Below are 16609 nucleotides of genomic sequence, written 5' to 3'. Positions count from 1 at the left end.
CACAAGTGACAAGTTTGCCCTGAGACTACATACATTAAATTGATCCTTTTTACCTTTGTTAGGAGCAATCCAGTCATGGATAAAACATCTTGAGTCAGATACATCCAGAAAACACACAAAACGCTAATTCTACAAATTTATCATACAATGTATCAACAAACAAAATGAATCATCACTGGAAATACAATGTAAAACATGAGACATTTGACAGTTTCAGTCTAAGATCTTGAGTTTCCAGGATTTATAAAGCAATCAGTTTAATGATCTTCTCCTTTTAATATTCAAGTACAGGATTGCTATAGCAACCCATATCCTGCTTTAAAATCAATAACAATTCAGGCAAGACAAGTTGTTAAACCAGTGTAACAGGTAGGAATGTGCTTCTTCAGTTCATTGTAGGTGTTGCTACAATGGAAGTTAAAGGAAGAGTCACAAACTTCCTCTGTGATTTTGGAAAACAAGGTAGGGGATGAGGGGGATGAATTACAGTGATCTAGATTTGAGAAAGGGCTTAACTGAAAACAGCAGAGTTCATGAGCAAGTGACACAGGGACTCCAGATTGCACTCTTTCAGCTTTTTTAAGAATAGAGTTGAGCTTGAGTGAATCTGTGCTTTCCTGAAAAGTTAGTTTTAGCTTTCCTGCTGTGCAGAAAAAGTCCCATGAAATACAGCCACAGCAGTGCTTCTTCACTGAGTCATTCTAAAAGGAAAACCTAGCAAAGCAAAATCAGCATGACTTCATGTGCAAGATTCACTGTTTCTTTCTACTTATAAGCAGAATGTGGTGTTGGCCCTAATATATCATGTCCATTTGAAGCTGCTGTTGAATGCTGACAGTTCTAAAATCAATATTGTTCAGTAAGAAAATTTCTTCTGATAATTTTTCAGATAACTGGTTTTCCTAGAATCATAGATTGGTTTGGATTGGAAGGGACCTTAAAGATCATCTAGTCCCACCTGCCCTGCCACGAGCAGGGACACCTTCCACTAGGTCAGCTTGCTTAAAACCCATCCAGCCAGGCCTTGAACAATTCCAGGTGTTCACTCTTAAACCCCATTTATAGCTTAGGAGTACAATTAAAAATAAAAAAGGGAAATACAATCATATCACATGAGAAGCTTAGAAAGTTCAGGCAAGTACTTCATGAAGGCAGCATGTAAAAAAGGTTAAAAGAAGTCTATCTGACAGAAATGCATAAGAAAACACGCAGACCTTGTATTGAAGAGAAACTGGCAGGTACCAAGCGCTCTTACAATAGTAAGAGAAAATATGAGATCAGAGGAAGTAGACATAATACCAATCCTCACAAACAGATAAGGATACTTAGCAACTGTCTGTGTTTTCAAAATGGAAATGTCCTACTGTCCGGGTTTTGGATGGCATAGAGTTTATTTTCTTCCTAGTAGCTGGTACAGTGCTGTGTTTTGGTTTTAATATGAGAATGTTGATATAACACACCAATGTTTTAGTTGTTGCTGAGCAGAACTCAAGGACTTCAGTTTCTCATGCTCTGCCAGTGACCAGGTGCATAAGAAGCCAGGAGGAAGCAGAAACCAGACACTTGATCAACAGTAGCCAAAGGGCTATTCCATACCACAACATATCATGCCCCATATAGAAACTGTGGGAGTTGGCTGTGAGGGGCCAATCGCTGCTCAGGGATATGCTGGGAATTTCTCAGTGGGTGGGGAGCAACTGTGTTGTGTATTACTTGTCTTTCTCGGGTTTTATTGCTCTCTCTTTTTATTTCCTTTTATTATTCTGTTTTATTATGTTTTATTTTATTTCAATTATTAAACTGTTCTTATTTCAACCTGCAGGTTTTAACTTTGTCCAATTCTCCTCCCCATCCCACCTGGGCAGTGGGGGAAGTGAGTGAGAAGCTGCATGGTACTTAGCTGGGGCTAAACGATGGCATTCACTATTTAAAAGTGAATGCATATTAAGATTTCACCACCAAAGAATGAAGATTTCAGTTTGTGCATACATATGTGTCTACATGTGCATCAGGGTGATCTTTTCCCCATTTAGTTTAAGTTTTTCTGCCCTGCCCTGCAGGTCTTTTACATATGATCTTGAAAACAGCTCCATTCTGGCACACACACATATAAAAGTGCTAAGAAAGGAAATGAGCATCTGTACAGAAATACAGCCCATCAATTCATATGTGACTTTCTGACCTAGAAGTATTATTCTAAACAGCCCCGATGGAATTTTTTTCCTTCCAAAAATTTGTTCACCTGCTTTCTAAGCCCAGATCAACACTTAACTTCCACAACACTTTGCATCAATGGGTTTCACAGCTCAGCTACTTCTTGCATGAAAAAGTATTGGCTCATGATTGCTTTAAGTTTTGCCAGGGGTTTGCTCCATTTAACACCTTGCCCTCAAGTCCTTCATTGGGAGTGACTGCAGATGGTTTGGCCCTTTTCCTTGCTGCTTTTCTCTATTCCTCTTCAGTAATCACTATATTCTTATATGCAAACTTTACCTTATCAATGTCTGCACAAAACATTTCAGAAGCAGATGTAGTATGGAACTTTACAGAGCAATAATGATTGCATCCTCTTCTCTATTCCTTCCTTAATAATTCTTAACTTCAGCTAACTCATTTGAGAACTGTTGTTGAGTTCTGCACTAATGCAAATTAATGAAAGTGTAAAATAAGATTTTTGCAGTGTATACCAGCTCATATTTATGAATATGCATGTTGTCATATTGTCATCTATCTGTGCATTATTGTGAGTTATTAAAGCCTTTGTGTTTCTAAGCCAGCAATTTGGTGACTGGATGTTAAGCTGACTGGCAATTTTACAAAGGCTTTTCTGTCTGGACATCTCAAACCAGTGATAAACTTAAAGCAAATCTAAAATAGTAAAGAGTAAAAGTGGGGAATATGAGTAAGCTTCGTTCTTTCCTAATTCCTTGAAATGATTTCTGTTTTCCACAAATGTTTACAGTAAATTGCAAGTATTCATCAGTTTATTCTGAAACTTCACAATAGGCAAACACACTTAGGTGTGTACCCTCAAAAGCTGATAATAAGTACTCATTTCCTTATAACAAGGAAGTACTTAGAAAAATATATGTCAAGGGCAGAAATTAATACCAATTCCCAGACATTTGTAGCATTGCACAACTCTATCAAATAATGAGCACAAACTGAAGAACCACTCAGAATACATATGAAGATTTTATATTATTCAACCTATTGACACAGAAAGATAAAATTACACTATGTGTCTACCTTTTTCCTCACACCTACAAAGCTGAATAAACCATCATACGTTCCAGTGTAACTATTGTAGAAGATCCCTACCACCAAGGGAAACCCTTCTGAGAGTAAAAATGATGCTTTTAGTTGAGGTGAAAGAAAGTAGTCTAGAAGTAGTACATCAATAAATATGCAAAAATCCTCAACAGAATGCTGCAAGATTGAATGAAACAGTATTTTTTTATGATTCCAACCTCCTTTTTTATTATCATTGCCATATATTGATTTCTGGGAACTGAGTCCGGCAAACAATCAGCTCCCTTTTTAAGACTCATTCTACCCTGTGAAAACCCTTTAACAGATTTACTCTATATTTGTAGGTGTTTAGAATCTCCCTTCCAAAATAGCCTCCTGAATGAAAATATTTAAATCATCCTGCTTCAGATTACTGTATATAATCCTGTAGCTTGGGTTAAAAAAATTTACAGAGGATGACAATATTTACATAACTCTGTTACATCATTAAATCTTCAGTCCAGTTTTGAATTAACTCTCAGTTTGCATCTTGGCATAGGAAATTTCTATTGCCAGAAGTTTATTCATCCCATCAATCCTAAATTTATCTGCAGAAAGTAGATAACTCTTTGTTCTTTTTATTTGCAATAAATAATTTTCCTTGAGCCTTTCTGGGAAAGCATCCAGGAATTGCATCTGTGTTAAGTCATAAGGTTTCCAGAGACAGTGGGAGAAAGAGTTCGTTATCCTTTCTGGACCTTATTAAAAACTATATCCTCAGGGTTATTAGGTGTTCCTGTCTGCAAAAGAAAAGCTTCATATTTCAGCCTGGAGTCATTTAGTAAATTGCTTGAACATGGTGTTTCCATGTTTAGAGAGCTACACAAGTGAAATAAATTTCATTTTAACAAAGACTGAAGAAAATGCTGTGCAGGGACAAAAGACAAGCCACCAAGTTTTGTTCTATAAGCACTAGCAAATTTAAGTTATATTCATCACATCATCTGTGAAATGGACAGTGCTCTAATTTTCCCCCTTTCACGAAGAATGTCTGGCACTGTGCACATCCCTGTACTATTTCCCTTTTGTATGTCAGACATTCTCACTCGGAATGTGCAGAAGTAGCGCAGTCTCATTCGAGGCCACTTCAATCCACATGCACTTAAATGTCATACAGTGTTCAGCTATGTGTCATTCTGCAATGTCTGTGATTGCTGTATTTTTCTGGACATGTAAACTTTCTTGGCAACAAATAGGGGGTTTTATGCTTGTTTTGCTTTTCTTTTTACCATGGGTAAATCCTGGCTGATTTGCTCTTGCAGGATGTTCTCTTGTGGTATATTTTTACGTGATTCACACTGATTCTTTCATAACAAGCTAAAAATGGTTCTTGAGGAGCAGAGAATAAAAAAACAACAAAAAAAAAAACAAACAAACAAAAACCACATTCTTTTAGGGAAAAAGCTGCAGGTCAGTGGCTGACATGGAGACCTCTGTTAGGTTATTTGGTTATTTTTACTCCAAATGGACACTACAGCCATCAGTATTCTTTGAATGCTTACCAATGTCTATATTTTTTGCTCCCTCCAAGTTAAATTGCTAGTGTCAGGTTTCAACAAGTGTTGTGATTTCTTTTTTACAGTGCATGATGTCAGCTTTATAAACCTCCCAACAATGTCCTCAATTCAGTCTAGTTGTCGTCTTGCAGGTGTCAGAAATCAGATGACAGTAGTTCTTAGAAGTCTTCCCTATTAGAACAACAGACTGATCATTTTACTATAGCTGACACACATGTAAGTACTAATGAATACCTTGACAACTACACTGCTACCATTTGTCATTTACTTTTGGCAGCTTTACAAATCACCATGTATGTCATAACTGGCATACCACTCTTCAAGGAAAACCAGTTTTTTTATGCTCAGTCCTTGTCCTGACTAGTTCAAAGGTAAGAGTATTTGATTGCCCCTCATTCCTTCTTGCATGACATATGCAAGTTCAGAAACCCATCACTCAGTTTTAACCAATACAAGGCAATGCTTCGTTTCTCCTCACACTGTAATTCTTTACATTTTTTCTTTACAACTCAGAGCAATAAAAATCTTCTTTCCATAATGTATGGTTTTATTACTGTGCTTGAGTAAGTTCCCTGGAAGAAAATAGAGGCAGCATGCTGAGATTTAAAAACTGTGTCCATGTTTGCAGTTAACTCATTCAGTCTCAGAGATCACTCCACATGTGACTATGCATACTTAGTAAGTACTTTAGCAGAAAAGAGATTTTGCACAACCCGGAAATGCCCAGGAAGCAAATAGTTTCATTAAAGTTCATAGTCAAAATCAACTTTGCAGGGAAGGGTTATTTGTCTTTTCCAAATTCCTTATTATAGCCTCACAGCTTGTGAAAAAACTCTGTAAACAATCCCTTCATATATGTTTAGCAGCTGACATTTTTCTAGAGCATGGGGGGGGGGTGTTTGGTTGGTTGGGTTTTTTTACATTGCTATTTACATCGCTATTTACATTGCTACAAATCACAGCAGGGGTCAAACAGAGTAATTGTAAATATATTTATAGTCATCACCTAGGGTTTATCTTTTAAAGCACCATGTAACATCTAAAATTGAAATGTAAGCAGTTCCCTATTACTACATTCTGACCTTTGGGCTACTAGTTTTTTCATAAGGTTACTTTTAATTTACTCTGTGGATGCACATACTAGTGTGGCAGTCTTCTAAACCTGGGCCCTGGGCTCTGACCTTCCCAGCGTCAAGACCCTGCCTGAACCCAGGCTGTTGAAAGAACTCCTTCCCCAACTGCCCTGGCCTCTGAGGCTCCCAGGGATAGCTGAGATAGGGCAGGTTGAGCACCTTCCCCTTTCCCCCTTACAGGACAGATTTTCTCCTTGCTTTAATACAAGCAGTGCCTCCAAACAGCACTAATGACGACTCATTTGCCTGGAAGTGAATGAACTGAGAGCATCAAGTTCACATTCTTCTTGCTAATTTAGAGTTAGAAAATGATGGGTTTAATTTTTTTTTTTTCCTTTATGTAGCCCCTACAATCATGATCATCATCAGCAAGTTCGCAGATAACACGAAGCTGAATGGTGCAGTTGACACGCCTGAGGGACAGGATGCCATACAGTGGAAGATGGACAGGCTCAAGATCAGGCCCATGCAAACCTCATGAGGTTCAATGGGGCCAAGTGCAGGGTCCTGCACATGGGTTGGCACAACCCCAGTATCAATACAGGCTGGGGGATGGAGGGATTGAGAGCAGCCTTGAGGAGAAGGACTTGGGGGTACTGATGGGTGAAAGATTGGACATGAGCGGGCAATGTCTGCCTGCAGAACAGAGGCCAATCATGTCTTGGGCAGCATTCAGAAGAGTGTGGCCAGCAGGTCAAAGAAGGTGATTCTGCACCTCTAACACTTCTCTGGTGAGACCCCATCTACAGTCCTGCATCCAGCTCAGCAGTCCTCAGTACAGGAAAGACATGGACCTGTTGAAGAGGGTCCAGAGAAGGGCCACAGAAATGATCAGATGGATGGAGCACCTCTGCTGTGAGGAAAGGCTGAGAGTTGGGGTTGTTCAGCCTGGAGAAGACTCCGCAGAAACATTATTGTGCCCTTTCAGTTCTTAAAAAGGGCCTATAAGAAAAATGGGGAGAGACCTTTTAGCAGGGCCTGTTGCAAAAGGATGAGGGGTAGTGGTTTTAAACTAAAAGAGAGGAGTTTGAGGCTGGACACATGGAAAAATTCTTTACAATGAGGGTGGTAAAACACTGGCACAGGTTGCCCAGAGAGATGGTGGATGAAACATCCCTGGAGGCATTTAAGACCAAGCTGTATGTGGTTCTGGGCAACCTGATCTAGATGAATAAGTCCCTGCTCATTGCAGGGGGGGTTGGACTAGATGACCTCAGGAGGTCCCTCCCAACCCAAATCATCCTATGATTCTATAATTAATCTTTCTGATTGCACTAAACCCATAAAACCAGAATTGACTCTTATAGAATCATAGAATAGTAGAATCAACCAGGTTGGAAAAAGCCTTTAAGATCACCAAGTCCAGTCATTATCCCAGGACTGCCAAGACCACCACTAAACCATATCACTGAGGGCCTTGCCTACACTGTTTGTGAACACTTCCAGGGATGGTGACTGCCCTGGGCAGCCTGTTCCAATGCCTGAGCACCCTTTGGGGAAGGAATTGTTCCTAATCTCCAGACTAAATCTCCCCTCATGCAGCTTGAGGCTCTTTCCTCTTGTCCTGTCACTTGTTATTTGGGAGAAGAGACCAAACCCACCCCACTACAACCTCCACTGAGGTAGTTGTAGGGAGCGATAAGGTCCCCCCTGAGCCTTCTCTTTTCCAGACTAAACCCCCCAGGTCCCTCAGCTGTTCTCCATCACAGGCCTTGCACCAGCTCTGTTGCCCTTCTCTGCCCCCACTCCAGCACCTCAATGTCTCTCTTGTAGCAACAGGCCCAGAGCTGAACACAGGATTCAAGGTGCAGCCTCATCAGCGCCCAGTACAGGGGAACAATCAATGTCCTGGTCCTGCTGGCTACACTATTGCTGATACAGGCCAGGATGCTGATCGGCACACACCAGAGAAGTTCTTAAAAAGCCGAAATTCTAATGTATTGCTTTAGTGTTAAAATACAACTTCAGTGTCAAAAACTGAGTTATCCATATGAGGTTTATGAAATAAAGTTATTATTCACTAACTACTGTTTTTATGCATTCAAAATATTGAAGAGTGAATGGGGCAGCAAAAGGTTTTTTCCATTCCAACCAAAGACAAACCAAAATCTTTCAAAATTTCTCACAAAAGCACTTTATGCTCCTGAACAGCTAAGAGTCTATTGAGCAAGGAAATCAGTTGGGATGGCAGAGACCTAGAATCAAGTATTTCTTTTTCTTTCAGACAAGGAAGCTAAAGAATTTTTTTTTTAGTATGTTGCACTTCAGCTTTTCCACTTTAAATTATTAACTAGGTCAGAGAAAATGACTTGATAAGCATGTTGAGCACAGAACTTTCATGCACGAATGAAGAATGAAAAACTTCCAATATGGGAGACAGAAAGGTTCCCACCCAGGAGAAGACAAAAACTGGACAGGATACTTAGGTGAAATCTGGATAACGCAAACAACAGCCCTTATCTGAAGCAGCACCAGCAAGTACTGTTATCCATCCACCATTCAGGCAACTTTTTGACATGGATTTTGTTAAAACAGATCTGCTTTCCTTTCTTTTCATTTTTTTTTCTGACAGGTAAATTTTTCTAAAAATGTGCATAGTCAAAATAAGTGTACTCAATCCTGTTCGTGATATATGTTTCATTTTTCATACAAACTGTGGTAAGCATTTACTTAAGACTTGCTTTGTGTGCAAATGACTACTACAATAAAGCACTCAGCAAAACCGATCAGCAATGTTTTCAGTAAGAATGAAAATGTGTGATAAATAATTCATTTATACTTACTGTGCATAACAATTACTCTTCTTAAGCCAGTATTTCTTTAAAAATAAATATCAGCCAACAGTTTGTCTGGAAATATGACACATGACCTCTCACACTGGGAAAAATCTGACCATTGATAAAAACAAGGGATTTTGATGCATTAAAGAAAAAAACAACCCTCCTTCAAAATCTTGATTTCATTGCAGGTGTTACTTCTTACAGTGTTTACCCTAGATTCTACTTAAGCACATATATGTATGTGTGTTGGTCAATGAGAAACTGAACGTGAGCCAGCTTCAGTGTGCTCTCGCAGCCCAGAAACCACCTGTGTGCTGGGCTGCATCAAAAGGAGCATGACCAGCAGGTCGAGGGAGGTGATCCTGCCCCTCTACTCTGCTCTTGTGAGACCTTAATTGCAGCACTGTGTGCAGTTCTGATGTCCCCAACCTAAGAAGGCCATGAAGCTGTTGGAGCAAGTCCACAGGAGGCCATGAGGACAATCAGGAGCTGGAGCACCTCCCATATGAAGACAAGCTGAGAAAGTTGGGGCTGTTCAGCCTGGAGAAGAGAAGGCTGTGTGCAGACCTCACAGCAGCTTCCAGTGTCTGAAGGGGGCTACAAGGATGCTGGAGAGGGACTCTTCATCAGGGACTGTAGCAATAGGACAAGGGGTGATGGGTTCAAACTGAAACAGGGGAAGTTCAGGTTAGATACAAGAAAGAAGCTCTTTGCTGTGAGGCTAGTGAAGGACTGAAACAGGTTGCCCAGAGAAGTGGTAAATGATCCATCACTGGCAGTGTTCACAGCAATGCTGGACAGAGCCTTGGGTGACATGGTCTAGTGCGAGGCATCCATGCCTGTGACGGGGGGGTGGAACTAGGTAATCTTAAGGTCCTTTTCAACCCAAACCATTCTATGATTTTATAATCAATTTAAAATGTGTCACAACATTGCCCTAATCTGCTGTATCCTGGAAGCAGGATACAGCAATAAAAAAGAAAGCTAGTGAACAGAAATTGGAGAGATTCCTGTAAAAATACGAGGAAAATGAAGACAGCACCTCAAGAGCTTCTTACCAGATGTTGGTAATTTTACACTGTTGCAGTGTGCAAAGCAGATTTGTACTTCTATAACCTGGGCAAGTTTAGTGTGCTGCAATCAACAAATTACAATTTGAATAATAAATTCCAGGTTTCTAACATCATCTCTTTCTTTGTTGAGGAAAAAAGAAAAAGAAGACACTCATAGTAAATCACTGCAACAGTTACTTTAAAAGGAGACTGAAATGTTGAATAGCAAGATATGGCAACCTAAATGCAACTTTTTAAACTGGGTCCTAGCTAGATTTTGATTCTAGCAGAAGGATATGTGGCATTGTTTAAACAGACTGATACTCTAGTCGTATCACACTGGAAGGTCATGGCTAGTGGCCATATGATTCCATCTCCTAAATAGTTATCCCTATGATCCAAAAAAGAAAATCAAAGAATGTTTACATTTTGGGAGGGGATATATCTCCTTAATCTGATTTATTGTTAGGATTTCCAAAAGACCTATAAAGTGGCAGAAATTATTATATACTTTAAATAAACAAAGTTTCTGAAATATGCACAATTTCAGTCTCTCCTGACTATAACTCAACTCTTGTCAACTATGCACAGAACTAATTTCAGTGCACTGTAGTTAACTAAGGTGGTATAAGTCTTTGGCTGTCCAACCCATAATTGAATTAATAATTGTACACAATTTTCGAGCATTGTGTAGAATACCTTTGCATGACAGGGTAACAATCTAGTCAGTATATCAGAGGAGGCAAGGGCTAATTTTCAAGGATTTTGGAGATCTCAGTGGTAAGAACTCTACTGTCTTGTGAACTAAAATTAATTTACATACTTTTTAATTGCAAATTCATTGAAAATACAAGTTATGAAGAAATGTTTTGGAATACTACAGTTTTTTCAAAGGGGAAATTAGGGAAGTTGAGTTTTTGAATGAAATAATAAACAAGATTGAAAACACATGACAAGAAACACTGTCTAAATGCTTGCCACCCAGGCCTGATGAACTGCTGCTATAAACAAGAAAAACCTTTGAAAAACCTGAATGCACCACAAGGACAAAAACTGTCAAACCTGTGGCTACAGAAGGTACATGAGCTAGAACTGACAAACTGACTAAAAAGATGCAGAGAAAAGTGTAAACTCATAAATATTCAGGCAGTTTTGCCAAGTTCAAAGGATTTCTTTGATAGGACACTAGAAGTGCAATTTGTAACTCAAAATATTGATGAGCGACTTCCTATCAGCATACAATGTAGTTCTACAGATTTTCACTCTATTACATAAGCAAAAAAGATTATTGTTATTGTTATTGAAGCACTGGCTTATAGGTTATACTCTTAACACTGCTCATTTTGTGCAGGTTTGGGTCATCTTTGTTTGAGCTAAAATTTTGACCTTGCTGTTTGCTCATATATTTGTACTGTTTTTACACACCACAGACAGCTATGGGTGTTCTTATTACCCAGGCTTCCAGCTATGTCAGGATCCATTCTTTAGGTATGTGATCATGCATTACTTGTATATTATTTAATTCACCAACATTAAGCATTCAACAGGGGATTGAAAGAAGCAAAAGAATTTCAGCGCAGTGAAGTCTCTGAAATGGGATCAGCTGTCAGTTGAGCAAGAATAAGTACTAAAACATTCAAGGGGCAAAACGAACTAAAGAAAATTTTCAGAATAATCTGTTCAAATTGGTCAATGCTATAATTTGTCACAATTTCAAGACATTTAGTAAGTAGATGTGAAAAACTGGATTTAAATTATGAGATTTAGATTGGAAGAATTTTAGCTACACTAAAAGAAATAGTGAGCTTAAACAACTAGAAGTAAAATTAATTCTGAAGAACACAGAATTAGCTTTATGTCATTATCTGCTCTTCATCAGCCTCAAGGGCAGCAAATCCTAATAATCACATTGGTGAACTTATCAGAACTGCAAGGACTGGAGACGGACCGTGTTTTGAGATCAGCCATATTCCTAGAGTCACCCCTAGTCATGGTTTAACCACCGTCAACAACTAATCCCCGCAGATTCATTCCCTCACTCTGCCTCTCTGTGGATGGGGAAGAGAATCATAAAAGTGAGAAAACTTATGAGTTGAGATAAAGACAGCTTGATAGGTAAATAAAAAGCCACACATGCAAGCAAAGCAAAAGAAGGGATTGATTCACTACATCACATCGGCAGGCAGGTGTTCAGCCATCTCCAGGAAAGCAGAGCTCCAGCACTCAAGCACTAAAGGTGACTTGGGAAGGCAAACACTATCACTCCCCCCCTACTCCTTCTTCCCCCAGCTTTATATACTGAGCATGATGTTCCATGGCATGGGATATCCCCTGGGTCAGTTGGGGTCAGCCGTCCTGGCTGTGTCCCCTCCAGGCTGTGTGCCCTCCCAGCCTCCTCACTGGGGTCTGAGAAGCAGAAAAGGCCTTGGCTCTGTGTAAGCACTGCTCAGCAGTAACTAAAATATCTTGGTGCTACAAACACTGTTTCCAGCACAAATCCAAACCATAGTTCCATAGTAGATGGTTGTGTGTGATGAAAATTAACTCTATGACAGCCAAAACCAGCACAACAGTATAACATACTCATGCTGTATCAGCCTACCTTGTTGATGTATGACTTGAGATCTTGCAAACCAGTAGCTTCCTCAGTCAATTATAATCAAACACATAGCCAGGTTTACCTAGACACCCATTTTGTAAGGGGGTCCCTTCCAAATTAAATTATGCTATAATTAAGATATTTTATAATTATGTTTTTCTCACAATATTGGTAATGTAAAACATGGCTTTCTTTCAACAAAATATTTGCTGCATCTGTCAGTCTCTCCCTGCTCAATTGGCAGAAGCTATTTTAGCAAACATCCCTCTCGTCTTGGTACATGGTAGCAGAAATTTAGCACAAAGCGTCTGCTGCACCCTGATGGCTGTAGAACTGTGATGTTTCCCTCATCCTTGTATAACACCCTGCCACCTAAGTGTACATGGCCACAGTCCTGCAATAGCCATGGAATATAAAACTGAAAGAACTCCTGTATACTGTAATAGCACTTCAAGACATCACAAAGGAGAAAAATAAAACCCTTGTGTAGGACGGGTTGAGTAATTTCTACAGAGTTTCAAGTGGTTAAGAGAGAAGAAGGGTATTTTGTAAAGTATCAATAAAAAGATAAGAGTGGCAAAAGCCACCGAGGGAGCCTCGAGTGCTCGCCAGGCCTTGCCCAGGATCCGGCAGCTCAGCTGACGCGAGCAGGGACTCACAGGGAGCAGCACCAGGAGGAGCGGCACCAGCCCCGGGTGGGTAAAAACCTGCCCCAGGGAGCGCGGCGAACAGGGCGGTCGGGGCAGGTTGTGGCGCAGAGCGAGCGGGATGGTGAGCATCGAATTATGGCCACGGCCCGCTCTGGGAGCTCTGCTCTGGCTGCCCCGGCGGTGGCAGAGCCGATGAGAGGGGAGGCTGCAGTGCAGAGAGTGCCTGCACTGGTCTGGTGAGGGGAGGGTGCACAATGGGCAGGGCTGCACTCGGTGCTCCCTGGTGGAGGTCCTCCTGCAGCAGGGGCTGGGCTGCGGGATGCTGTTAACAGACTGCAAGGTGTCAGGGGAGCTGAGGGGAAGCAGGACTGCTTGCTCCAGGACCAGGCTGTGCAGGGGCCTCAAGTGTTCATCATAACCGATACAGGAAAGAAGGAGGCCGTTAACACAGGAAGCTGGGAACTAGTAACAAAAAAAAAAAAAAAAAAAAAAAAAGAGAACAATTAACAGCAAGGGGCTTCCTCCTAAATCTGATGTCCCCACCCAGAGCCACTTCGCAGTTCTTCAGGGGATTAACGAGGAAACACACACCTTGCCACATGAGCAACCTTAAAGACTGCTACTGGTGAGGCCACGAAAAAGAGGTAGGTCATAGTGATAGGGGACTCTACTTTGAAAGGCACAGAGGCACCCATCTGTCTTAAGAGAGGTGTGTTGCCTACCAGGGGCTCAGATCAGGGATGTTGCAGAGAAGCTGCCTGGTCTAGTAAGTCCCACTTCTAGTGATCCATGTGGGTGCCAGCGATAGATAACAGTAGCACGGTGAACATCAAGGACTACAGAGCCCTGGGAGTGGAAGTTAGGGGCTCTGGAGCTCAGGTAGTCTTTTCATCAGTTCTCCAGGATAAAGGGGAGGATCTTAAAAAGGCTAGGAGGATTGGCCAGGTTAATAAATGGTTAGAAAAATGGTACCATAGTCAGGGGTTTCAGTATTTAGAACATGTGACTCAACCTGGGAGGCCAGGTCTACTGAGGGCTGGTGGAGCTGTTTGGTAGGAGGTTTGCCAGGCTGGTCAAGAAAGCTTTAACCTACATGTGTTGAGGGAGGGGGCATCATTCCATCCCAAAACACTCAGTCAGTTGCCAGCACGTATAATGAATGCTCGGAGCTATGTAGATATACTCCAGCTGCTCCAACCAATGAGCCAGCTTCATTTGGAGCTCAGCTCAGATGCCTCTATACAAACACCCATAGCATGGGGAACAAACAAGAGGAATTAGAGATGTGTGCATGTCTACAGGGGTATGATATCACTGGTATCACAGAAACATGGTGGGACGGCTCCTACAACTGGAGTGTTGGAATGGAAGGTTACAAGCTCTTTAGAAAAGACAGGCCCAGCAGGCAGGGAGGAGGAGTTGCTATTTACATTAGGGATAGGCTGGAGAGTATGGAACTCTGTCTGGGGACAGGAGAGCAGTCAACAGAGAGTTTGTGGTTCAGGATTAAAGGGAGAACAGCTATGGGGGACATTACTGTGGGGATCTGTTACAGACCGCCTGATCAAGAGGAATATGTGCATGAAGCACTCTATAGACAGACAGGAACAGCCTCATGCTCACAGGCCCTTGTCCTCACGGGTGACTTCAACCATCCTGATATCTGTTGGAGGGATGGTACAGCCCGGCACAAGCAATCCAGGAGGTTCCTTGATTGTTTGGAAGAGAATTTCCTCCTGCAAGTAATAGAGGAGCTGACGAGGAGAGCTGCCATGCTTGACATCATGCTCACCAACAGGGAAGGGCAGGTTGGAAATGTGATGCTCCAGGGCAGCCTTGGCTGTAGCAACCATGAGATGGTCAAGTTCAAGATCCTCAGGACAGTGAGAAGAGCGTGCAGCAAGCTCACTGCCCCAGACTTCAAGAGAACAGATTTTGGCCTCTTCAGGAACCTGCTTCGAAAGGTTCCATGGGATACAGCCCTAGAGGGCAGAGGGGCCCAAGACTGTTGGTTCATATTCAAGGATCACCTGCTACAAGCTCAGGAGTGTTGCATCCCAACTAGAAGGAAGTGCAGCAGGAGGGCCAGGAGACCTCCTGGGATGGATCAGGAGCTGCTGAGGAAACTTAGAGGGCAAAAAAGAGGCTTATAAAAGGTGGAAGCAAGGACAGGCAGCCTGGGAAGAATACAGGGATGTTGTCTGGGAAGCTAGGGACCAGGTTAGGAAAGCTAAGGCCCAGTTAGAATTAAATGTGGCTAGGAATATTAAGGATAACAGGAAGGGACTGTTATAGGTACAAAGCGAATAAAAGACAGACTAGGGACAACGTAGGCCCCCTCAGAAAGCTCTCAGGAGAACTGGCTACGCAGGATTTGGAGAAGGCTGAGGTTCTGAATGACTTCTTTGCCTCAGTCTTCACTGGCAAAGGCTCTGACCACACCACCCAAGTCTTGGAAGGCAGATACAGGGACCGTGAGGATGAACACCTTAGGCCCACTGTAGGAGAGGATCTGGTTTGAGACCATCTTAAGAACCTGAAAGCGCACAAGTCCATGGCACCTGATGAAATCCATCCGTGGGTCCTGAAGGAGCTGGCAAATGAAGTTGCTATGCCACTGTCCCTCATATTTGAAAAATCATGGCAGTCAGATGAAGTTCCTGATGATTGGAGAAAGGGAAATATAACCCCCGTTTTCAAGAAGGGGAAAATGGATGACCCGGGCAATTACAGAGCAGTCAGTCTCACCTCTGTGCCTGGCAAAATCTTGGAGCAGATTCTCCTGGAAGGCATGTTAAGGCACATGAAAACCAACAAGGTGGTTGGTGACAGCCAGCACGGATTCACTAAGGGGAAATCCTGCCTGACCAATTTGGGGGCCTTCTATGATGGGGCTACAGAACTGATGGACAGGGGTAGAGCAGTTGGCATCACCTACCTGGACTTGTGCAAAGAATTCGACACTGTCCCACACAACATCCTTGTCTCTAAATTGGAGAGACATCAATTTGATGGATGGACCAGTCGGTGGATAAAGAATTGGATGGATGGTTGCACACAAAGAGTTGTGGTCAATGGCTCAATGTCAAGTTGGAGACCAGTAATGAGTGGTGTCCCTCAGGGATCGGTGTTGGGACCAGTCTTTTTCAACATCTTTGTCACTGACATGGACATTGGGATTGAGTGCACCCTCAGCAAGTTTGCTGATGACACCAAGCTCTGCGGTTCGGTGCAGGAATGCCATCCAGAGGGACCTTGACATGCTTCTGAGGTGGGCTGATGCCAACCTTATGAAGTTTAACCAGGACAAGTGCAAGTTGCTACACCTAAGATGGATCAATCCCAGGCACAGCTACAGGTTGGGCAGAGAAGAGATTCAGAGCAGTCCTGCGGAGAAGGACTTGGGGGTGTTGTTTGATGTGAAACTTAAGACGAGCCGGCAGTGTGTGCTCACAGCCCAGACAGCTAACCTGGGCTGCATCAAAAGGAGTGTGACCAGCAGGTTGAAGGAGGTGATCCTGCCCCTCTACTCTGCTCTTGTGAGACCCCACTTGGGGTACTGTGTGCAGTTCTGGTGTCCTCAACAT

The sequence above is a fragment of the Pezoporus flaviventris genome, unplaced genomic scaffold (assembly GCF_033815535.1).
Source record: "Pezoporus flaviventris isolate CSIRO_AGI_PZ_B2104156 unplaced genomic scaffold, CSIRO_AGI_Pfla_v1 ptg000023l, whole genome shotgun sequence".
Lineage (NCBI taxonomy): Eukaryota > Metazoa > Chordata > Aves > Psittaciformes > Psittacidae > Pezoporus > Pezoporus flaviventris.
The sequence above is the reverse complement of the archived record's forward strand: the minus strand, read 5'-3'. Positions refer to the sequence as shown.